Raw genomic sequence first — 24,730 nt, 5'->3', positions numbered from 1 at the left:
GAATGATGGTCTTAGTGAATAGAGAAGCTAGTGTTTCAAAGGAGAACTCTGACTGGACAACATAGTCTGAATGGAGAACTTAATGTTTCAATGGAGAAGTTGGTTTTTTGAGTGGAGAACTTGCCCTTGGACTGGAGATCTTAGGGCTCCACTGCAGATCTTGGGGCTGCAGGGTGGGGCCTCCTCGGGGCTGCAGTGCTGGGCATCCTTAGAGCTGCAGTGCAGGGCCTACTTAGGGCTGCCTTGCCCGCCTTTCTTAGGGCTGCCTTGCCCGCCTTTCTTAGGGCTGCCTTGCCCGCCTTTCTTAGGGCTCTAGTGCCAGGCCTCTTAGTGCAGCCCTAATTAAGGTGGGCAGTGCAGCCCTAAGTAAGGTGGGCACTGCAGCCCTAAGTATGGAAGGAACTGCAGCCCTAAGGAGGCCCATCACTGCAGCGCTAAGTAAGGTGGGCACTGCAGCCCTAAGTATGGTGGGCACTGCAGCCCTAGGAAAATCAAAGCCAAGGAGCACCCGTGGAGGAAACGGTGAGAAGTTTCAGAACAGGCAGAACACTCACCAAACAACCAGGGAGCAGCCACAGAACCAGAGCCAGGTAATACAAAGACCCAGCTGTGGCTTATCAGGGTGCTTTTATCCCAGGTGGTGGTTTGCTACTCACCTGCCCCAGCCCATTGAGGGAGGAGCTGTGGGTGGGGCTTGTGGTATATGAGGCACAGCCTTTCCTCAGGGTGCTCATTTGTGGTTCAGCTTTCATCTGGGTAAGTTCTCTGGTGTTAGCTCTGGTTTTCTGGCCTTAGAGCTTTGTGGTTTGTTTCAGGTGGGTTTTTTGGGGTTGGGTTTGAAATGGTCTTGTTTCAGTAAAGACCTTCAGGTCATGTTAGGGCTTACTAGTGTATGCATTAGTAAGTACCTTTATGTAGAGGTTTTTTTAGGTGTTATATTTATAAGCAGTGGTGGTGAGGCAAGAAGAACCCCACAGCTGCTCTCAGGGGGAGGAGTCAAGGCAAAGGTAATTTTGCTTGATGTCCTGGTTAACTGTGTATCGTTCCCGTTCTCTTTTGCAGATGAAGGAAAGGTATATGGCTAGAGAAGGAATGTACTGGTGAGCCAAAAAGGGTTTGTCTCAAGTGTGGCTTTGGACCTCTGCCATTGTAAAAAGTGAGTTAAAAGAAGGGGTCCGGAGAGGGGCAGGAAGGAGTCGTAAGGTCGGTGGGGGAGTGAGCCTGTTAAAGAGGCGGTGTCTTTGGGTAGGTAAAGGGAGCAGGTTATTATTCAGTTTGAGCTTTTATCGCTTTGTAAGTCTAAAGCACAGCTGGGGGTTGTGCCGCAGAGTCTCAAGTTCAGTAGTCTCTCGGGACATAGCTCCAGGTTGTTTTTACAGCTCTGTTCTTTCAATGTATATTTTCCCAGAGCTGACTCTGTCCAGCCATCTTGACAGTTAAAGTGAGAGGCCATTAACCGGCTGAAGCAGCAGCTCAGTGCAAAATAGTTTTTAGTATTTAAGCATTTTTTTATTTGCATTTTTCTGGCGATTTGCAGGCAGGACAGAGCAGGTGGAAACGTCAAAGGGTGACGTAACTCAGCTGCGGGAGGGCTTAGCATGGAGAAGGCCGACATTTCAAGCACTGTGTCGGCACACATCCGTTTCTATTTATTTTTCAGGTTTTACATCGGAATCGGGAGAGGTGAAGCCGCACAGTTAGAGGGGATGTACGAAGCTAAGAGGATTTTACACCAGGCTGGCGATTGACACCATAGCCCAATACGATGGAGGGGTTCATGGTCTTTCCTGCAGCTGCTGTGCAGTCGCCTTTGGAGTCGGATGAGTACTTGCAGGGAGTCGGGGAGGTAAAGAGAATGACTGCAGGGTCAGTCTGGACTGCAGGACCAGAGCGACAGTCACTCGTCTCTACTCTCTTAGGTCTTGCAAGGGAGGGGATCCCCGGAGCACCTTTTGGAAACTTTTTCGGGACCGTGACATGGGAGCTCCAAACCATGAAGCTCGCTTGAGACCCACGCCACTATGGAACCTGAATAGATAGACTCCTTTTTGGAGCTGGAGGGCAGGAGATGAGGTCAGGATGGCAGGAAAGGGCTTGAAAGGTAGCACGGAGGAGAGGGAAAGGGAGGGTGTTTCATCACAACAATTACAGTTTCAGAGTCGGGTTCACAGCCGGACCGTCACAGCAGTTTCGGCGGTTGGTGTTGGAATCGCACAGTTACGTCAGACTTTGTTCTGGGGCTCTGCGGGAGCCTCACTGTCTCTGTCCAATCGACCCACTGGCGATCGAGACAGACGGAGCATTCCATCTTGGGAGTGGTCTTCCACGAGAGACTTTGTCTTTTTGGTGTCACAGAGTCTATGGTGTTCTCTTTGCATGTGTGTGTATATGTGTTTGCTTAGGAAATGTTGTGACCATGGCATGTAGTTGTGGGAGGTGGCAGGGAGCTGGAGGGCGATGCATTCGGTGTAAGCTTAGTGCTTTACTTGTGTGTGGGGAGTGTGTTGTAGACTGAAAGAGTTCTTTTTGGATTTTTAGGGAAAAAAAAAAAAACAAACCAGCCGGGGGAGGGGTTTTTTCCTCCCCCGGCTGGGTTTTTTTTCTTGGGTCCCGGCCGGTCAGAGAGGCGATGTTCATCGCCTATGTTCAGGCGCAGGCCGGTGCGGGACGGGATTTTCTCAGGCAGGGCATTTTCAGTGTTCTTAGGAACATAGTTCCTGAGGAGTTCTGAAGTCAGGTTGGGGCTGTTGTCATTCATTAGGGACGAAATTCTGAGTGTTGGTGTGGCAGTCTAAACTAAATGCAAGGTCAATGTTAATGGGATTGGTTGTAGAATGGTAGTGTGGGTTTTAGAGTGTTGCTATTAGTATTAGAAAGCTGGTGTCAGTATGAGAATTTTGGTGTCGGTATTAGAATGCGGTCTTAGTCTCAGAAGGCCGGTCTTAGTCTTAGAATGGAGAAATTAGTCTCAAAAGGTGAACTTAGAGTACCAGTGTTAGTCTCAGAATGGTGAACATAGTCTTGAATGCTGGTTTACTCTCAGCATGGTGAACTTAGTCTCTGAATGGTGAAGTTACTTTCCTAATGCTGGTCTTAGTCTCTGAAAGGGGAACTTAGTTTCAGAGTCCTGAACATAGTGTCTGAGTGGAGAACCGTCTCTCAGAAAGATGGTCTTGGTTTCTGAATAGAAAAATTACTTTCTGAATGATGGTCTTAGTGAATAGAGAAGCTAGTGTTTCAAAGGAGAACTCTGACTGGACAACATAGTCTGAATGGAGAACTTAATGTTTCAATGGAGAAGTTGGTTTTTTGAGTGGAGAACTTGCCCTTGGACTGGAGATCTTAGGGCTCCACTGCAGATCTTGGGGCTGCAGGGTGGGGCCTCCTCGGGGCTGCAGTGCTGGGCATCCATAGAGCTGCAGTGCAGGGCCTACTTAGGGCTGCCTTGCCCGCCTTTCTTAGGGCTGCCTTGCCCGCCTTTCTTAGGGCTGCCTTGCCCGCCTTTCTTAGGGCTCTAGTGCCAGGCCTCTTAGTGCAGCCCTAAGTAAGGTGGGCACTGCAGCCCTAAGTAAGGTGGGCACTGCAGCCCTAAGGAAGTTGGGCACTGCAGCCCTAAGGAAGCCCGGCAATGCAGCTCTAATTAAGGTGAGCACTGCAGCCCTAAGTAAGGTGGGCACTGCAGCCCTAAGTAGGTAGGGCACTGCAGCCCTCAGAAAGTTGGGCGCTGCAGCCTTAAGAAAGTTGGGCACTGCAGCCCTAAGTATGGTAGGCACTGCAGCCCAAGGGAGCCCCATCACCACAGCCCTAAGAAAGGTGGACACTGCAGCCTTAAGAAAGGTGGGCACTGCAGCCTTAAGAAAGGTGGGCACTGCAGCCTTAAGAAAGGTGGGCACTGCAGCCTTAAGAAAGGTGGACACTGCAGCCTTAAGAAAGGTGGGCACTGCAGCCTTAAGAAAGGTGGGCACTGCAGCCTTAAGAAAGGTGGGCACCGCAGCCCTAAGGAAGCCCGGCACTGAAGCCCTAAGGAAGCCCAGCACTGAAGCCCTAAAGAAGTTGGCCACTGAAGCCCTTAGTAAAGTTTGGCAATACAGCCGTAAGTAAGGTGGGCACTGCAGCTCTAAGTAGGTTGGACACTGGAGCCTTACGTAAGGTAGGCACTGTAGCTCTAAGGATGCCGGGCACTGCAGCCCTAAGGAGGCCCGGCGCTGCAGCCCGAAGTAAGGCAGGCACTGCAGCCGTAAGTAGGATGGGCACTGGAGCCCTAAGGAGGCCTGGCACTGCAGCAGTGAGGAGGACCGGCACTGCAGGCCTAAGGAAGGTGGGCACTGCAGCCCTAAGGAAGGTGGGCACTGCAGCCCTAAGGAAGGTGGGCACTGCAGCCCTAAGGAAGCCCGGCACTGCAGGCCTAAGAAAGGTGGGCACTGCAGCATTAATTAAGGTGGGCACTGTAGCCCTAAGTAAGGTGGGCACGGCAGCCCTAAGTAAGGTGGGCACGGCAGTCCTGAAGAGGCCTGGCACTGTAGCCCTAAGGAGGCCCAACACTGCATCCCTAAGCAAGGTAGGCACTGCACCCTAAAGTAAGGCAGGCACTGCAACCCTAAGTTGGGCGCTGCAGCACTAAATAAGTTGGGCACTGCAGCCCTAAGAAAGTTGGGCACTGCAGCCCTAAGTAGGTTGGGCCCAGCAGCCCTAAGTAAGGTGGACATTGTAGCACTAAGGATGCTGGGCACTGCAGTGCCCAACTTACTTAGGGCTGCAGTGCCCACCTTACTTAGGGCTGCAGTGCCGGGCCTCCTTAGGGCTGCAGTGCCGGGCTTCCTTAGGGCTGCAGTGCTGGGCCTCCTTAGGGCTTCAGTGTCCAACTTAGTTAGGGTTGCAGTGCCTACCTTGCTTAGGGCTGCAGTGCCCACCTTACTAAGGGCTGCAGTGCCCACCTTACTTAGGGCTGCAGTTCTGGGCCCCCTTAGGGCTGCACTGCCAGGCCTCTTTAGGGCTGCAGTGCTTATCATACTTAGGGCTGCAGTGCCGGGCCTCCTTAGGGCTGCAGTGCTCTCCTTAATTAGGGCTGCACTGCCCACCTTACTTAGGGCTGCAGTGCTCACCTTAATCAGGGCTGCACTGCCCACCTTAATTAGGGCTGCAGTACACGACTTACTTATGGCTGCATTGCCCAAATTACTTAGGGCTGCAGTCCCCACCTTACTTAGGGCCGCAGTGCCCAACTTCACTGTAGCACTAAGTAAGGTGGGCAGTGCAGCCCTAAGAAAGGTGGGCACTGCAGCTCTAAGAAAGGTTGGCACTGCAGCCCTAAGAAAGGTGGGCACTGCAGCCCTAAGTATGGCAGGCAGTGCGGCCCTAAGGAGGCCCGGCACTGCAGCCCTAAGTCAGGTGGACACTGCAGCCCCAAATATGGTAGGCACTGCAGCCCTAAGTGAAGTTGGGCACTGGATCCCTAAGGAGAACCCGGCGCTGCAGCCTTAAGGAAGCCTGGCACTGTAGCCTTAAGGAAGCCCGGCACTGCAGCCCTAAGTAAGGTGGGCACTGCAGCCCTAAATAATTGGGGCAATGCAGCCCTAAATAATTGGGGCAATGCAGCCATAAGTAAGTCGTGTTCTGTAGCCCTAATTAAGATGGGCGGTGCAGCGCTGATTAAGGTGAGCACTGCAGCCCTAAGTAAGGTGGGCAGTGCAGCCCTAATTAAGGAGAGCACTGCAGCCCTAAGGAGGCCCGGCACTGCAGCCCTAAGTATGATAAGCACTGCAGCCCTAAGGAGGCCGGGCAGTGCAGCCCTAAGGGGGCCCAGAACTGCAGCCCTAAGTAAGTTGGGCACTGCAGCCCTTAGTAAGGTGGGCACTGCAGCCCTAAGTAAGGTGAGCACTGCAGCCCTAAGCAAGGTAGGCACTGCAACCCTAACTAAGTTGGACACTGAAGCCCTAAGGAGGCCCAGCACTGCAGCCCTAAGGAAGCCCGGCACTGCAGCCCTAAGGAGGCCCGGCACTGCAGCCCTAAGTAAGGTGGGCACTGCAGCCCTAAGTAAGTTGGGCACTGCAGTGCCCAGCATCCTTAGTGCTACAATGTCCACATTACTTAGGGCTGCTGGGCCCAACCTACTTAGGGCTGCAGTGCCCACCTTTCTTAGGGCTGCAGTGCCCAACTTATTTAGTGCTGCAGCGCCCAACTTACTTAGGGTTGCAGTGCCTGCCTTACTTTAGGGTGCAGTGCCTACCTTGCTTAGGGATGCAGTGTTGGGCCTCCTTAGGGCTACAGTGCCAGGCCTCTTCAGGACTGCCGTGCCCACCTTACTTAGGGCTGCCGTGCCCACCTTACTTAGGGCTACAGTGCCCACCTTAATTAATGCTGCAGTGCCCACCTTTCTTAGGCCTGCAGTGCCGGGCTTCCTTAGGGCTGCAGTGCCCACCTTCCTTAGGGCTGCAGTGCCCACCTTCCTTAGGGCTGCAGTGCCGGTCCTCCTCACTGCTGCAGTGCCAGGCCTCCTTAGGGCTGCAGTGCCCATCCTACTTACGGCTGCAGTGCCTGCCTTACTTCGGGCTGCAGCGCCGGGCCTCCTTAGGGCTGCAGTGCCCGGCATCCTTAGAGCTACAGTGCCTACCTTACGTAAGGCTCCAGTGTCCAACCTACTTAGAGCTGCAGTGCCCACCTTACTTACGGCTGTATTGCCAAACTTTACTAAGGGCTTCAGTGGCCAACTTCTTTAGGGCTTCAGTGCTGGGCTTCCTTAGGGCTTCAGTGCCGGGCTTCCTTAGGGCTGCGGTGCCCACCTTTCTTAAGGCTGCAGTGCCCACCTTTCTTAAGGCTGCAGTGCCCACCTTTCTTAAGGCTGCAGTGTCCACCTTTCTTAAGGCTGCAGTGCCCACCTTTCTTAAGGCTGCAGTGCCCACCTTTCTTAAGGCTGCAGTGCCCACCTTTCTTAAGGCTGCAGTGTCCACCTTTCTTAGGGCTGTGGTGATGGGGCTCCCTTGGGCTGCAGTGCCTACCATACTTAGGGCTGCAGTGCCCAACTTTCTTAAGGCTGCAGCGCCCAACTTTCTGAGGGCTGCAGTGCCCTACCTACTTAGGGCTGCAGTGCCCACCTTACTTAGGGCTGCAGTGCTCACCTTAATTAGAGCTGCATTGCCGGGCTTCCTTAGGGCTGCAGTGCCCAACTTCCTTAGGGCTGCAGTGCCCACCTTACTTAGGGCTGCAGTGCCCACCTTACTTAGGGCTGCACTAAGAGGCCTGGCACTAGAGCCCTAAGAAAGGCGGGCAAGGCAGCCCTAAGAAAGGCGGGCAAGGCAGCCCTAAGAAAGGCGGGCAAGGCAGCCCTAAGTAGGCCCTGCACTGCAGCTCTATGGATGCCCAGCACTGCAGCCCCGAGGAGGCCCCACCCTGCAGCCCCAAGATCTGCAGTGGAGCCCTAAGATCTCCAGTCCAAGGGCAAGTTCTCCACTCAAAAAACCAACTTCTCCATTGAAACATTAAGTTCTCCATTCAGACTATGTTGTCCAGTCAGAGTTCTCCTTTGAAACACTAGCTTCTCTATTCACTAAGACCATCATTCAGAAAGTAATTTTTCTATTCAGAAACCAAGACCATCTTTCTGAGAGACGGTTCTCCACTCAGACACTATGTTCAGGACTCTGAAACTAAGTTCCCCTTTCAGAGACTAAGACCAGCATTAGGAAAGTAACTTCACCATTCAGAGACTAAGTTCACCATGCTGAGAGTAAACCAGCATTCAAGACTATGTTCACCATTCTGAGACTAACACTGGTACTCTAAGTTCACCTTTTGAGACTAATTTCTCCATTCTAAGACTAAGACCGGCCTTCTGAGACTAAGACCGCATTCTAATACCGACACCAAAATTCTCATACTGACACCAGCTTTCTAATACTAATAGCAACACTCTAAAACCCACACTACCATTCTACAACCAATCCCATTAACATTGACCTTGCATTTAGTTTAGACTGCCACACCAACACTCAGAATTTCGTCCCTAATGAATGACAACAGCCCCAACCTGACTTCAGAACTCCTCAGGAACTATGTTCCTAAGAACACTGAAAATGCCCTGCCTGAGAAAATCCCGTCCCGCACCGGCCTGCGCCTGAACATAGGCGATGAACATCGCCTCTCTGACCGGCCGGGACCCAAGAAAAAAAACCCAGCCGGGGGAGGAAAAAACCCCTCCCCCGGCTGGTTTGTTTTTTTTTTTTTCCCTAAAAATCCAAAAAGAACTCTTTCAGTCTACAACACACTCCCCACACACAAGTAAAGCACTAAGCTTACACCGAATGCATCGCCCTCCAGCTCCCTGCCACCTCCCACAACTACATGCCATGGTCACAACATTTCCTAAGCAAACACATATACACACACATGCAAAGAGAACACCATAGACTCTGTGACACCAAAAAGACAAAGTCTCTCGTGGAAGACCACTCCCAAGATGGAATGCTCCGTCTGTCTCGATCGCCAGTGGGTCGATTGGACAGAGACAGTGAGGCTCCCGCAGAGCCCCAGAACAAAGTCTGACGTAACTGTGCGATTCCAACACCAACCGCCGAAACTGCTGTGACGGTCCGGCTGTGAACCCGACTCTGAAACTGTAATTGTTGTGATGAAACACCCTCCCTTTCCCTCTCCTCCGTGCTACCTTTCAAGCCCTTTCCTGCCATCCTGACCTCATCTCCTGCCCTCCAGCTCCAAAAAGGAGTCTATCTATTCAGGTTCCATAGTGGCGTGGGTCTCAAGCGAGCTTCATGGTTTGGAGCTCCCATGTCACGGTCCCGAAAAAGTTTCCAAAAGGTGCTCCGGGGATCCCCTCCCTTGCAAGACCTAAGAGAGTAGAGACGAGTGACTGTCGCTCTGGTCCTGCAGTCCAGACTGACCCTGCAGTCATTCTCTTTACCTCCCCGACTCCCTGCAAGTACTCATCCGACTCCAAAGGCGACTGCACAGCAGCTGCAGGAAAGACCATGAACCCCTCCATCGTATTGGGCTATGGTGTCAATCGCCAGCCTGGTGTAAAATCCTCTTAGCTTCGTACATCCCCTCTAACTGTGCGGCTTCACCTCTCCCGATTCCGATGTAAAACCTGAAAAATAAATAGAAACGGATGTGTGCCGACACAGTGCTTGAAATGTCGGCCTTCTCCATGCTAAGCCCTCCCGCAGCTGAGTTACGTCACCCTTTGACGTTTCCACCTGCTCTGTCCTGCCTGCAAATCGCCAGAAAAATGCAAATAAAAAATGCTTAAATACTAAAAACTATTTTGCACTGAGCTGCTGCTTCAGCCGGTTAATGGCCTCTCACTTTAACTGTCAAGATGGCTGGACAGAGTCAGCTCTGGGAAAATATACATTGAAAGAACAGAGCTGTAAAAACAACCTGGAGCTATGTCCCGAGAGACTACTGAACTTGAGACTCTGCGGCACAACCCCCAGCTGTGCTTTAGACTTACAAAGCGATAAAAGCTCAAACTGAATAATAACCTGCTCCCTTTACCTACCCAAAGACACCGCCTCTTTAACAGGCTCACTCCACCACCGACCTTACGACTCCTTCCTGCCCCTCTCCGGACCCCTTCTTTTAACTCACTTTTTACAATGGCAGAGGTCCAAAGCCACACTTGAGACAAACCCTTTTTGGCTCACCAGTACATTCCTTCTCTAGCCATATACCTTTCCTTCATCTGCAAAAGAGAACGGGAACGATACACAGTTAACCAGGACATCAAGCAAAATTACCTTTGCCTTGACTCCTCCCCCTGAGAGCAGCTGTGGGGTTCTTCTTGCCTCACCACCACTGCTTATAAATATAACACCTAAAAAAACCTCTACATAAAGGTACTTACTAATGCATACACTAGTAAGCCCTAACATGACCTGAAGGTCTTTACTGAAACAAGACCATTTCAAACCCACCCCCAAAAAACCCACCTGAAACAAACCACAAAGCTCTAAGGCCAGAAAACCAGAGCTAACACCAGAGAACTTACCCAGATGAAAGCTGAACCACAAATGAGCACCCTGAGGAAAGGCTGTGCCTCATATACCACAAGCCCCACCCACAGCTCCTCCCTCAATGGGCTGGGGCAGGTGAGTAGCAAACCACCACCTGGGATAAAAGCACCCTGATAAGCCACAGCTGGGTCTTTGTATTACCTGGCTCTGGTTCTGTGGCTGCTCCCTGGTTGTTTGGTGAGTGTCCTGCCTGTTCTGTAACTTCTCACCGTTTCCTCCACGGGTGCTCCTTGACTTTGATTTTCTGTAGCTTTTTCTCTGGCTCAGATGGGTGGGACTCGGAGATTCAGACTTTGGGGTTGAGGCTCGGGGACTGATACTTAGGGGCTGAGAATCTAGGAGTCAGACTCTGTGGCTAAGACTATGGCTGAAACTGTGGCTGAAACTCTGTGGGTGATTGTGACTTGAGACTCTGGGCCTCAGATTTTGGAGCTGATACTGTTGGACTCAGGCTCTGTGGCTGAGACTGTTGCTGACACTCCATGGCTAAAACTATGCAATTCACACTCTGGGACTGAGACTGTGGAGAAGACTGGAATTCAGACTGTGGCTAAGACTCTTTAGCTAAGACTCTGGTATTCAGACTTTGGGGATGAGCCTGCAGCTGAGATTCTGTGGCTAAGACTCTGGGATACAGAATTAGGGGAATAGACTGCAGCTTAGACTCTGCGGCTCAGACTGTGGCTAAGACTCCAGGACTTATACTCTGAGATGAGACTGACTGATGCACTGCAGCTGAGACTCTTGTGCTGAGACTGTTCCTAAGACCATTGCTAAGACTCTCAGATTCAGACTTTGGGGATGAGACTGGCTGAGACTCTGAACCATAATCCCTAACTCTAACCCGAATATATGTAATGGAGCCCTAAACCCTAGCCCAAACCTTAACCCTAAACCCTAACCCCCTAACCCTGACTCCTAACGCGAACACTCAACAATAATCTAACCCTAACCATAGCCATAACTCTGACCTTAACCACTAATCCTAACCCTAACTCCATCCATTAGCCCTAATCCTAACCCTAAAACTAACCCCTAGCCCAAATAATACATCTAAACCTAACAGCAAACCACACAGTAACCCTAACCCAAACCTGAAACCTAACCCAAACCCTCATGCTAAAGCTAACCGTAAGCCTCACCCTACCCCAAACCATAACCCACACCCTCACCCACACGCTAAACCTAACATTAACCCTCCCACTCACCTTAACCCTAACCGTAACCCTAACACTACCCCTATTTCTGCCCACTTTGGATTAGCCACCACCACGAATGTGATTCTGCAACCTGGGGTCAACCCTAACCATAACAGCTAACCCTAACCTCTACCCTAATATTAGCCGTAACTCTTAACACCAACCCTAACCATAGCCCTAACCCTAACACCTAACCCTAACCCCTAACACTAATCCTAAGTGTAACCCTAAACCTAACCCTAATCCTAATCCCTAACTGTAACCGTAACCCTAACGCTAATCCTAACCCCTAACACTAAACCTAAGCCTAACCCTAACTCTGGCCACATAGGGTTGGCCAGAACCACAAGCGTGACTCCACCACCCGATCTCAACCCTAACACTATCCCTAACCCCTAACCTTAACAGTAACCCCATACCCTAAACCTAACTAAAATCCTGATTCTAACACCTATCGCTATCCCTAACCCTAACCCAACATGGGTTTATAGATGTAATGGATGTAAGGGAGCCCTATCCCTAACCTAACACGGGTTAATAGATATAATAGATGTAAGGCAGCCCTAACCCAAACCCTAACCCTAACACAACATGGGTTAATAGATGTATTAGATGTAAGGCACTCCTAACCCTAATGCTTACCCTACTGGCTGATACTCTGAAGCTGAGACTCTGGTGCCGAGATTGTTGCTGACAATCTATGGCTTAGACTCTGGGGTTCAGACTTTGGAGATGAGAATGTGGCTGAGGCACTGAACCCTAACCCATGCTCTACTCACTCTGCTGCTGGACAGCAGGCACCAGAGATGTTGGATTCAAATGCACTCACTCACTGGGGGTATCTTTCTGACTGCAGAGCTGCCCGTAGCTGTGTCCTGGGTTTACCAGGAGCCGTTTTGCTCCTTCTTAGTAACTGGTGCAAGCTCTGTGTTTTGACTTCCAGCCTGGGCAGAGAGCTGATAACACCGATTTTCAGTTGTTGTTAAGTAGTGTTTATTCTGGCCAAGGACTTTGTGAGTCTCATGCTCTGCTGGGGACGAGGCAGGGCAAGAAGGAAGCGGAGATGGGACACCTGATCCAGACTGGCCAGGGAGGTATTCCATACCACAGCACGTCATGCCCAGGGAGGTAACTGGGAGTTACTCAGAAGGGCACACTCTCTCTTCGGGGGGTCGAACTCGTTCGGCGGTGGTATCGTATTCTCTTGTTATTTTCTCTTATCAATATTATCATTGGTGGTAGCAGTAGTGATTTGCGTTATACCTTAGTTACTGGGCTGTTCTTATCTCAACCTGTGGGAGTTACATTTTCCTGATTCTCCTCCCCATCCCTCCGGGAATGGGGAGGGTCGGGGGGGGGTGAGTAGACGGGCTCTGTGGATTGGTTTAAACTACGACTAGCTGCCTGTTGGATAAATCACTCTCCTGGGGTCGCCGTGCACCCAAGCTGCAAACATATACATCATCTTTTGGCATGTTACCTAAGTGTATACAGTTACTAGTTGAAGCAGACCAGCCTGAATATGTATCACTTCTAATGTACCATTTAATCTCTGTTGATCACCACTGAAGAGTATTGATTTCTAAAGTTCCTAATGAAATACCAAAACATAAACCAAACTAAAGTGAACTACGAGATGGACGAATCAGGAAGAAAGCAAACCAGTTCACTTTTTACCTTCAGGGCATGTGTATCTGGCTTGTATCCAAAATACGGGCTTAAAACATGATGGCTATCAAAAGGAGAAAGACGAGTCAACTATGTAGACAAATCTGAGTGACGACAACTTTTCAATGGTATTGAAATTCACGGGATTAACTGGGGGTGGGACAGAGACACACAAGTTGTGACTGAATCTAATGGATTCCATTTGCTCTATGAACAGAAACAAACTCTCGCTTTGGGAATTAAAAAGTTTCCTGACCTCTCACTTGGCAACTTTCCCATTTTTCAGTTATTAGGTCTGCACATGGCAACTTGTGTATTCTACCGACTAGCCACAACCATGGTACTGAATGAGAAGAGGTTTATATTGAACTTTTAAACTTCTTTTCTCCACTTTGAAGCAGTTCTTCTCCAAGTCGTTTCCACCTGCACCATGCACAATGTAAGAGATGGCTTTTTCTTGACTTCCATCCCTGCACTTTGCCCTTTCCCCCACACTTCAAATCCTTCTCACTCACTGGAGAATTCAAGCAAAAAATCTGAAACTGAACCCTAAAAGGAGGGAAATATAGAAATAAGAGGAAGGGGCCTATGAAATCAAGTAAGGGGAGATGTAACCAGAGGCGGGACAGTTAGCACATAAATAATATATGTCGGATAGGCTATAAACCTTGGAGTCTCCAAGCAGTGAGGAAACGAGGGAATTTGTGGATTGGATAGAAAATACAAATCTAAGTTTGGCCTTTGCTGTGTGTGCCTGCTTGCCAAGACACCCATTTTTGCACAAATGTTAAAATAAATAGCTGCTTCACTGCTGTGTCTGACCGAGGCCTGCCTGAACCTAGAGACTGTTTCTCGCCTTTCGACTTCTCAGACACCAAAATCCAATCCTCAGCAGGATGCTCACCCGAGACTCCAACTTCTCGCCTTCTTCATTATTTTGGGACTCTGCTCTGGGAGGGGCACTTTCTTACCTGACCTGCTGGAGACTGCTGCTTCTCTTCTCCCTGCTCTTCACTGGCATCTTCCATACTGCTTTTCTGGGTCTGTTTCTTCCCCTTTCTCTTCTTTACCTGTCCCTGCCAGGTGTTCTTCTCCTTCCTGCTCATCACAGGCAAGCAGAGGGGGAAAACAAAGCAATTGTGTATTTTTTTTAACTATAGAAATCCCACACAAGTGTTTCACAGAAGAGACAATCCCCTGCAAAAAAAACCTATGTACGAAACCCAGCACTCACAGCGACTGCAGCCATTAGCGAGGGCATGTGCTTGAGCTACAACAGGAACTAAGAGTCACCTCAGTGCAGGACACGACTCCGTGATGAAGCACGGAGTCTGCTGGACCCCTGCACAGACAACACACAGCCAGGAGCCTTTCCACAGAGCACTGGGACAACCTGGAAACAGGAGACTGCCCAATTCTGGAGAGGAAGAACTCCTGGACTTTATGTTGGATTAAGAGTAACGACTGGGAGAGCTGGGGATGCATGTTCAACAGCGCAAGTAGAGCGTGCCTGTGCAAGACAAGTGGACCATCTGTTTCAAAGACTCTTTTTCATTGGGCATGATATTTACTATCAGATGTAAGAACCATAACAGCAGATACACCAGAAAAAAATACTAATCATTATACAGCTTCTCTGTCTATAAAATAATGAAAGGGATATGGTCGTCCATTATAAAAAAGAACTGTGTTCCTCATACCAAGTAAATGCTTTTATTTCAGGCGTGCTTTGTGGAAAAACCCTGTGAAGGATATGGTCTTTCAGTACTGAATATCATTCAGACTAAAAAGGGTAGCTGCTTTCCTGGACTTTTCTCATCCTTTAGATACGAGGAGCCAGAGGCAGCCCCCACACTGCTGCAGGGCCCCTTCAGAGCTGCCTACTGATGCAGATGCTGGGACCAGCGGCAGCTCTTTGTGTCACGTTGAGAAAGGATGCTCTCGGCATCATTGCCAACACACTGGAGAGATGGAACGGGCCACTTCCAGCAATGTATTTGTACTTCCTTTTTCCACAAACAAGATGACCAGAATCAGCTTTACCATTTAAGCCTCTCTTCCCTCATGTGTTCTTCCTCATTCCAGACAGCTCACTTACAGCAGTGTTTTTCCTCAAGCATAGCCCATGGCAGCCAGCATGGGGAGCCAGGGAGGAGGCAGGATAAAACCTCTGAGCAGTCAGGAGCTGGCAGGTCAGGAGCCAGGTCTGCCCAGAAACAGGACACTCAAGGCAGTGGGCAAGCTGAAAGCAGGCAAACAAGAGGAGAGCCTATTCACACAGCTATTTTGTACAGTGGCGGATAAATACAGAGCTCTCTAAGGTCACTTCTCAGTGAAAACTGCTCACAGTGATGGTCAGAAATCCCATGAAGTAACATCTCGGAAAGATGCACTCTCACAGCTTAGTGCCCAACCCCACCAAGTGCTTGAAAATCACACTAGAAATCCTGATCCGAGACAAGAAAAACACTTTTTAAGGCAATATTGATCACAAAGAGCTGGTGGCAAATAGGACAGGTGCCAAGCTGATCCAGTGCACTTTGGATTACAGTTGCAATAGAAAGCTAAAATCCACTGGGAGAGAAACCAGGGATGCAGCTCTAATGAAAACCTAGCAAGCCACAGCTACTTCAGATGCAAGCAGACCTGAACTCCAAACTGAAATGCAGTGCTCGTTTGCCTACTGCTTTCTCCACTTTCAGTCGCAATTCTGAAGCAAAGGCAGTTGCCTTTCTGTACCTGAAGCAATGGGAACAGAGCACAGCAGCACAGTCAGGATACAGAGTTAAGATGCATTTTGAGAATTTTCACATCAAATCATTTTAGACTGAAGAAAAATTACTCAGAATTTTCCTGGCAAATTCATGGATAACTCCATGCTGAGAAAGACGGGGAGACATCGCCAGGCACACTCCTCAGCTGGGGCCCTCACTGACTTTACTGCACCTCCAGAACAAGAACCTTGTTGTGCACTTCTTGCAATGACTGAAGTTGTTTTCCATGCGGACTGAAATAGAAGGAAGCACTTGATGGAATGGAGCCATACCTTTATTGTGGGGTTGCGGGATGAAGGATGCTGCGAGAGTGCGAGGTGCAGGGGAGCACAGCGCGGCTGCTGCGGGTCCTGGAGGTTTGTCTCCCACTGAGACTGACTGAGTCTCTGGCAGCAGGGGGCAGAGGCTGGTTCCCCACGCGGTGACTCCTGCAGCACCCCTGGGTGCCCAGTGGCCATGGGCAGGATGATGCTGCCATCACAAAGCCGTGGCGGTCCCTGTGGATTTGCCCATTGTTACGGAGACCACACGGTGAGCGTGGGCAAATTAAGGAGCGAGAGCCCTGCAGTAACCAGTGCAGGGGAGACCCCTCCCTCGGGAGGCTGCATCTCCCATGGCTGCCCTGCGCATCCAGGTACATGTTCTTTGACTTTGCAATCCTGTTCCAGTGTTGGCTGGTGCCATCGCAGCTGTAGGAGCAGTGGATGGGTGAGGAGGCGGCATTGGGCTTGTTCATGTGCTTGGAGCTCACCTCTGCATGCAGAGGTGCTGGAGGCAAAGCAGCAGCCTTGTGCGTGCAGGAGCTGCTGGTGCCAGAGGTGCTGAGAAGGTGTCAGGGCAGGAGCAGCCCCTGGGCAGTGCAGCTGCTGGTTCTGTCACTGGGAGCTCAGCACAAGTGGACCTGCCTGGCTCTGGCAGGGCCCACACAAGCCCACCGGGTATTGCGGAAGGCAGAAGGAGTGCTGGTGGTCTCTAGGAAAGGCCAATCCAGCGCCGGGCATAGTGGAAGGCTCCAGTGCTCTGCTGGGCTCTGGCAATGTATTCTGGAAAGTGACAAAGGCGCTGACATTCTGCATTGAAAAACTGTATTGAAGGTCAGTATTGATACGCTAATGTCAGAATTGAAACAATAAGTTCTAACTTGAAACGCTCTGTTCTGCATTTAAACGCTAAGCTCTGCCTCGAATCAGTACAATCTGCATTGAAAGGCTAAATTCTTCATTGAAATGTGCATTGATATGTGAAAATTCTAGATTGAATTCTGCATTGAAAAAAGTTCTGTCTTGAAATGGTAATTTCTGCGTTGAAACGCTAAGTTCTGCATTGAAACTCTTACTTCTGCTTTGAAACTCAAACTTGTGCATTGAAAAGTTGAAGATCTACATTGAAACACTAAGGTCTGCATTGAAACAATAAGTTCTCCTTTGAAAAGCTAAGTTCTGCATTGAACAGTAAGTTCTAATTTAAAAAGCTAAGTTCTGCATTGAAACGGTAAGTTCTGAATTGAAAGCTAATTTCTGCATTGAAACGCTAATTTCTGCGTTGAAACGCTAAGTTCTGCTTTGAAAGGGTACATTCTGCATTGAAACGGTAAGTACTGTATTGAAACTCAAAGCTCTGCATTGAAATGTGAAAGTTGTAGTTTGAAACTCTAAGGTCTGCATTGAAACGCTAAGGTCTGCATTGAAATGCTAGGATCTGCATTGAAACGTTAATTTCTGCATTGAAACGGTAAGTTCTGTATGAAACACTTCGTTCTGCTTAGAAACACTACATTCTGCTTTGAAACGGTAAAGATCTGTATTGAAAGGGTACGGTATGCATTGAAACGTTAAGTTCTGCATTGAAACGTGTAGTTCTGCTTTGAAACGCTTAGTTGTGCATTGAAACGGTAAAGATCTGCATTGAAAGGGTAAGGTCAGCATTGAAAAGCTTATTTCTGCTTTGAAACACTATGTTCTGCTTTGAAACACTATGTTCTGCTTTGAAACGGTAAAGATCTGCATTGAAAGGGTACGGTATGCATTGAAACACTAAGTTCTCCATTGAAACAGTAAGTTCTGCATTGAAACGATAAGTTCTGCATTGAAACAGCACATTCTGCATTGAAAAACCAAGATCTGTATTGAAACGCTAATGTCGGGATTGAAACAATAAGTTCTAATTTGAAAAGCTAAGTTCTGTGTTGAAACGCTAAGTTCTGCTTTGAAACACTAAGCTCTGCTTTGAAACGGTACATTCTGCATTGAAACTCTAGGTTCTGCATAGAAACAGTAAGTTCTGCATTGAAACTCAAAGCTGTGCATTGAAATGTGAAAGTTCTAGATTGAAACACTAAGGTCTGCATTGAAACGCTAATTTCTGCATTGAAGCGTGTAGTTATGCTTTGAAACGCTTAGTTGTGCATTGAAAAGGTAAAGATCTGCTTTGGAAAGTTAAGGTATGCACTGAAACGCGAAGTTCAGAATTGAAACGGTAGGTTCTGTATTGAAACGCTTATTTCTGCTTTGAAACGCTACGTTCTGCTTTGAAAGGGTAAAGATCTGCATTGAAAGGCTAAGGTACGCATTGAAACACTAAGTTCTCAATTAAAACGATAAGTTCTGCATTGAAAAGTTAAGTTCAGCATTGAAACGCTACTTTCTGCATTGAAGTGGTACATTCTGCATTGAAACGCTAAGGTCTGCATTGAAACACGAAGTTCTGTATTAAATCTATAATTTCTGCATTGCAACAATAAGTTCTAATTTGAAAGGCTAAGTTCTGCTTTGAAACACTGATTTCTGCTCTGAAACAGTACATTCTGCATTGAAACGCTAATTTCTCCATTGAAACTCTAAGTTCTGCTTTGAAACACTTCGTTCTCCTTTGAAACACTTCGTTCTGCTTTGAAATGGTACATTCTCCATTGAAACGCTAAGTTCTGCTTTGGAGTGCTAAGTTCTGCATTGAAACGGTCAGTTCTGCATTAAAACATTTAGTTCCACATTGAAAGCTAATTTCTGCATTGAAACGCTAAATTCTACTTTGAAACGGTACATTCTGCATTGAAAGCTAATTTCTGCATTGAAACGCTAAGCTCTGCTTTGAAACATTAACTCCTGCTTTGAAAAGCTAAGTTCTGCATTGAAACACTGAGTTCTGTATTGAAACGCTAATGTCTGAATTGAAAAAAAAAGTTCAAATTTGAAACGCTTAGTTCTGCTTTGAAACACTAAGCTCTGCTTTGAAACCGTCCATTCTGCATTGAAACGCTAAGTTCAGCATTGAAACGCTAAGTTCTGCATTGAAACGTTAATGTCTGCATTGAAACGTTAATGTCTAAATTGAAACAATAAGTTCTTATTTGAAAGGTTAAGTTCTGCATAGAAACGCTAAGATCTGCTTTGAAACACTAAATTCGCCTTTGAAACGCTGAGTTCTCCATTGAAACACTAATTTCTGCATTGAAACTGTAAGTTCTGCATTGAAACGTTAATTTCTGCATTGAAAGGCTAAGTTATGCCTTGAAACACTAAGGTCTGCATTGAAACACTAAGGTCTGCATTGAAACAAAAAGTTCTGTGTTGAAATGGTAAGTTCTGCATTTAAGCGCTAAGTTCTGCTTTGAAACGATACATTCTGCATTGAAACGGTAAGTTCTGCATTGAAATGCTAATGTATGCATTAAGATGTGAAAGTTGCAGATTAAAAAACTAAGGTCTGCGTTGAAACAAGTTCTGCATTGAAATAATAAGTTCTGCTTTGAAACGCGACGTTCTCCTTAGAAACGGTAAGGATCTGCATTGAAACTCAAAGTTGTGCATTGAAACGCTAAAGTTGTGCATTGAAACGCTAATGTCTGCATTGAAACAATAAGTTCTAAACCGAAACGATAAGTTCTGCATTGAAATGGTAAATTCTGCATTAAAACGGAAATTTCTGCTTTGAATGATCAGAGTTCTTCATTGAAATGCTAAGTTCTGCATTGAAAGAATAAGTTCTCCTCTGAAAAGCTATGTTCTCCATTGAAACGCTAATGTCTGCATTGAAAAGCTAAGCTCTGCATTGAATCGCTAAGTTCTGCATTGAATCGCTAAGTTCTGCATTGAAGCGCTAAGTTCTGCATTGAATCGCTAAGTTCTGCATTGAAACTAAAACTTGTGCATTCAAATGCTAAAGTTCTACATTGAAACACTAAGGTCTGCATTGAAAAAATAAGTAAGTTCTCCTTTGAAATGCTAAGTTCTTCATTGAAACGCTAATGTCTGCATTGAAACAATAAGTTCTAATTCGAAACACTAAGTTATGCACTGAAACAGTAAGTTCTGCATTGCAAGGCTTAGTTCTGCATTGAAATGCTTAATTCTGCTTTGAAACTCAAACTTTTGCATTGAAATAATAAATTTCTACATTGAAATGCTAAGGTCTGCATTGAAAGAATAAGTTCTATTTTGAAACGCTAAGTCCTGCATTGAAACTCTAATATCTGCATTGAAACAATAAGTTCTCATTGAAACCCTAAGTTCTCACTTGAAATGCTAAGCTCTACATTGAAACACTAAGTTCTGCTTTGAAATGATACATTCTGCATTGAAACGCTAAGTTCTGCATTGAAACTCAAAGTTGTGCATTGAAACGCTAAAGTTCTACATTGAAAGGTTAAGGTCTGCGTTGAAACAAGTTCTCCTTTGAAACACTAAGTTCTGCATTGAAAAGCTAATGTCTGCATTGAAATAATAAGTTCTAATTTGAAACGCTAAGTTCTGCACTGAAACAGTAAGTACAACATTGAAAGGCTAAGTTTGGCATTGAAACGCTAATTTCTGCCTTGAAACACTTAGTTCTGCTTTTAAAATCAAAGTTGTGCTTTGGAACTATAAAGTTCTACATTGAAACGCTAAGGTCTGCATTGAAACAAAAAGTTCTCCTTTGAAACCCTAAGTTCTTCATTGAAACGCTAAGTTCTGCATTGGAACGCTAAGTTCTGCTTTTAAACGCTAATTTCTGCATTGAAACTCTAATGAATGCTTTGAAACAATAAGTTCTAATTTGATCTATATAGGAACAGCAACTTTCATTGATTATGGAACAAGCCCCTCCTTGTGAAGCCAGTATCATATCTAGAGCCATTTAGTTTCATAACATCACTATCTCTTTTTCTTCCACTTGGATTACATCTATGTTTTTACTTTCAATTTTCTCTATGGTTGCTGAGGTATTTACGATTGCCTTCTTTAATTCACTGTCGTGGTTTAAACCCAACCACAAACCTCTTTTACTCACTCCCCCCTTTCTTGCCCTCCCCCTGCTCCTGGAGGGACGGAGAGGAGAATCAAAAAGAATGCAACTCCCACGGGTTGAGATAAGAACAGTTTAGTAACTAAGGTATAACACAAATCACTACTGCTACCACCAATAATAATAGTGCTAAAGGAAATAACAAGAGGAAAGAATACAACACCTCAACACCAGCCGACCAATAACTCACCCCACTCCCCCCAGCCAAGCACCGACCGATACCTTCTCCAACCCTCCAGTCCCAACCCTTCCGGGTCACTCCAAGTTACATCCCTGGGCATGACGTGCTGTGGTATGGAATACCTCTTTGGTCAGTTTGGGTCAGGTGTCCTGTCTCTGCTTCCTCCCAGCCTCCCCTCCTCCCTGGCAGAGCATGAGGCTCACAAAGTCCTTGGCCAGACCAAACATTCGAGCAGCAACTGAAAACATCCACGTTATCAGCACTGTTCCAAGGCCAAAAGATCAAAACACAGCACTGTACTAGCTCCTAAGAAGGAGAAAACTGACTGCTGCTGCTCAAACCAGGACATTATCCACCCCTTATTCCATACCATTCACGTCATGCTCAGATCCCACATCTTCAATATGCCATCACTCTTACATATATATATACATCTACATATACACAGAGAAAAAGATCATTTCTTAGTGCATGGACCTATAAAGCTGCTGAGTCCATCTGGTCCATGATGTCAGGCTCCATCTCTTGTTACAGTCTCTTAGAGCAGGAGAGTCTGTGTGCAGTGTTCACACTCATGAATAACCTGGGCAATAGTGTCCATTGCTAAGTCCACCCCTCGATCATGAGTCCATCTCTATGTCGCATCTCTGCCCTGATGGCCTGAAGTGTCATGGCCCACCAGGCTCGAAATAATTCACTGTCCCCTTCAGCAGTTTCTGCAGCTTGTTGCTGGGGACTCCATACAGCTGCCTTCCATCTCCAATGCTTCCAAAGCACTGGAGGGGCCCAGTGGACCAGGTACTCGCTCATACTGTCCCACACACCCTGCCACTCACGGCTGTTCAGCCTTGGGGAAGATCTCTTGGTCCTCCCATATTGTTGTCTAACCCCAGACAAGAAGCAAACCTGACTCTGCTTAACTTCTGAGATCAGACAAAATGGCCGTGGGTTGAACACGCTCTGTGTATGTGCCAGCATGCTGATCCCCATCACAATCAGCAGGCAGGTCCCAAGGGTACCCACAGGCCATTCAAACCCTTCAGAACTCTCCAGTGATGCTGCTGTACTTGTCCCTGGGGCTGGTGCAGCTGCTGTGCCTGCCGGCTCTCCCACCACCAGCTTCTCTTTCCCTGGGTGCAGCTCTTCCTCCTCTGCCGTGCTGGGAAATGCTGCCGGGGCTCCTGCATCCTCCTGCGGCTCTGCGGGCGGCTGCCGAGGGACGCTCTCGGCCGCCACGAGGCTCGGCTCCTCCGCTGGGCTCGGCTCCTCCGCGGGGCTCGGCTCCTCCGCGGGGCTCGGCTCCTCGGCCGCCTCCTCCCGCTGCTCAGCAGCCGCCTTCCTCCCGGGCTCGGGCCCCGCTCCCGCCGCCGCCTGGTCCCCGGCGCCGCTCTCCCGGGCCGCTTCGGCCGCCGCCGGCTCCCGGGGCCGCTCCCCCTCGGCTACCCGCAGCCTCACGAAGACGGAGGCGAGGACAAGGGCCAGGGCGGTGAAGAGCAGCGGGACGGCCGGGTACAAGTCCACGGCCACGTCCATCTCTCCCTGCTGCTGGAGCCCAACCGTATTACAAGCCATTGCCATAAAGTACAGTGAAACAAAAACCTTAGCCCAAGCCCCACACTTGATAAACACTAACACAGGGAATACCGGCTCTATATAATGTACTACATTCTGAAGCGCTGAGAGCAAGAGAAACAACTTTGAGAGCCAATAAATCAGCACTGTGACGACTATTAATCTGATCATCTCCGACGTTATCTCAACCCTTCGTGCCCCACGTTGGGCGCCAAAAAGAACTGTCGTGGTTTAAACCCAACCACAAACCTCTTTTACTCACTCCCCCCCTTCTTGCCCTCCCCCTGCTCCTGGAGGGACGGAGAGGAGAATCAAAAAGAATGCAACTCCCACGGGTTGAGATAAGAACAGTTTAGTAACTAAGGTATAACACAAATCACTACTGCTACCACCAATAATAATAGTGCTAAAGGAAATAACAAGAGGAAAGAATACAACACCTCAACACCAGCCGACCAATAACTCACCCCACTCCCCCCAGCCAAGCACCGACCGATACCTTCTCCAACCCTCCAGTCCCAACCCTTCCGGGTCACTCCAAGTTACATCCCTGGGCATGACGTGCTGTGGTATGGAATACCTCTTTGGTCAGTTTGGGTCAGGTGTCCTGTCTCTGCTTCCTCCCAGCCTCCCCTCCTCCCTGGCAGAGCATGAGGCTCACAAAGTCCTTGGCCAGACCAAACATTCGAGCAGCAACTGAAAACATCCACGTTATCAGCACTGTTCCCAGGCCAAAAGATCAAAACACAGCACTGTACTAGCTCCTAAGAAGGAGAAAACTGACTGCTGCTGCTCAAACCAGGACATTCACTTACTCCCAAAAATGGAATTAGCCGTCTTACAAAACTATGAAATGCGGTGTTTCACTCAGCAATAGGGTTAAACCCTCGCTTAATCTGTTTAGCAAAACTTCTAATCCAGGTCCCAGAAGGATACATGTCAATAATAGTAAGATTGGGTGTCAGAGCACCTAAGGTGCATGTCACCTTCCAGTTGCGGGGTAGAGTCTAAGAAACATTTTCTCCACATAACCAATACCATCCTTTCCCTTTAGGAACAGGCCACCGCTGAACTGAACATTATATTGGGGGAGCTACCATGTGCCGAAAACAAGGGGTACCTGTGTCCCAGGGCACCCTGAGTCGCTCTTGGTTGAGCAACTTTCCCTCAGGGTGGAGATGTGTTGAGGAGAAGAGTTTGGGGACTCAGAGGGGATTTGGCCATTGGGTGGGATCCCCAAAGCTCCCCAGGGTGGTGCAGGTATCTGGGGAACACCCAGTGTCCTAAAACCAGGGGTTACATTTGTCCCAGGGTACCCTGACTCTTCAGTGTCCCTGTTGGCCCATGGCAATAAAAACGGGGGGGGGGGATTTGGGGTTCAGAAGAGAACTGGAGGTTTGGGGGTATTTGGAGGTTCATGGGAACGTGCCCAAGCTCTGCAGGGGGCAGAGTAATATGGAGGACCAATGGAGCCCTCAAAAAGGGGCTACAGCCACCAGAGACCACCCCAGAGATCATTGGGGAGGGGAGAACTGGGGGACCTGACAGGTTTTGGGGGTGCAGCTGGGGGGTTCTCCCTAAACCTTACCAGTGAGGATGCTGGCGATGAGATCATCCCTCTGCCCGGGGGGGGGTGAAACTAAGGGGGTTTCCTGGGAGCTGGGGTGGCCCTTGCACTCCCACAGGCTCTGACAGGGAGATACAAGTTCTCCTGCCCTGCCACCTTCTCAGCACCTCTGGCACAAGCAGCTCCTGCACACAGAAGTCTCCTACTTTGCCCCCAGCACCTCTGCACGCAGAGGTGAGCTCCAAGCACATGAACAAGCCCAGTGCCTCCTCCTCACCCATCTCCTGCTCCTACAGCTGCGATGGCACCAGCGCATCTCCTGACAGCTTCTCCTCCTTTCACAGCACACACCAAAAATGTGTTTCAAGCCAACGGGAAAACAGCATTGCAAACTCAAAGAACACGTACCGGGATGTGCAGGGCAGCCATGGGAGATGCAGCTTCCCGAGGGAAGGGGGCTC

General features: G+C 48.4%; 3 long non-coding RNA genes across 5 annotated transcripts; 2 read left to right on the top strand and 1 right to left on the bottom strand.

The window, feature by feature from the left end:
* Positions 1 to 484: 484 nt before the first annotated feature.
* On the top strand, positions 485 to 3,193 carry LOC136006946 (uncharacterized). Of its 2 annotated transcripts, none has more exons than XR_010609356.1 (4): positions 485 to 590; positions 1,063 to 1,156; positions 1,661 to 1,846; positions 1,920 to 3,193. It is a non-coding gene; the product is annotated as an uncharacterized LOC136006946 (long non-coding RNA). The 2 variants fall into 2 exon arrangements; XR_010609355.1 differs by lacking the exon at positions 485 to 590 and adding an exon at positions 706 to 756.
* A 4,374-nt stretch (positions 3,194 to 7,567) lies between these two features.
* On the bottom strand, positions 7,568 to 10,191 carry LOC136006940 (uncharacterized). 2 transcript variants are annotated; one of them, XR_010609348.1, is made up of 4 exons: positions 10,170 to 10,191; positions 9,604 to 9,697; positions 8,915 to 9,100; positions 7,568 to 8,841 (listed from the first exon to the last, which is right to left on the bottom strand). It is a non-coding gene; the product is annotated as an uncharacterized LOC136006940 (long non-coding RNA). The 2 variants fall into 2 exon arrangements; XR_010609347.1 differs by lacking the exon at positions 10,170 to 10,191 and adding an exon at positions 10,004 to 10,054.
* LOC136006949 (uncharacterized) lies at positions 10,131 to 15,633 on the top strand. Its single transcript, XR_010609359.1, has 3 exons — positions 10,131 to 10,205; positions 13,182 to 13,334; positions 14,056 to 15,633. It is a non-coding gene; the product is annotated as an uncharacterized LOC136006949 (long non-coding RNA).
* The last annotated feature ends 9,097 nt before the right edge of the window (positions 15,634 to 24,730 follow it).

Source organism: Lathamus discolor, unplaced genomic scaffold (genome assembly GCF_037157495.1).
Source record: "Lathamus discolor isolate bLatDis1 unplaced genomic scaffold, bLatDis1.hap1 Scaffold_82, whole genome shotgun sequence".
Lineage (NCBI taxonomy): Eukaryota > Metazoa > Chordata > Aves > Psittaciformes > Psittacidae > Lathamus > Lathamus discolor.
The sequence above is the reverse complement of the archived record's forward strand: the minus strand, read 5'-3'. Positions and strand labels throughout refer to the sequence as shown.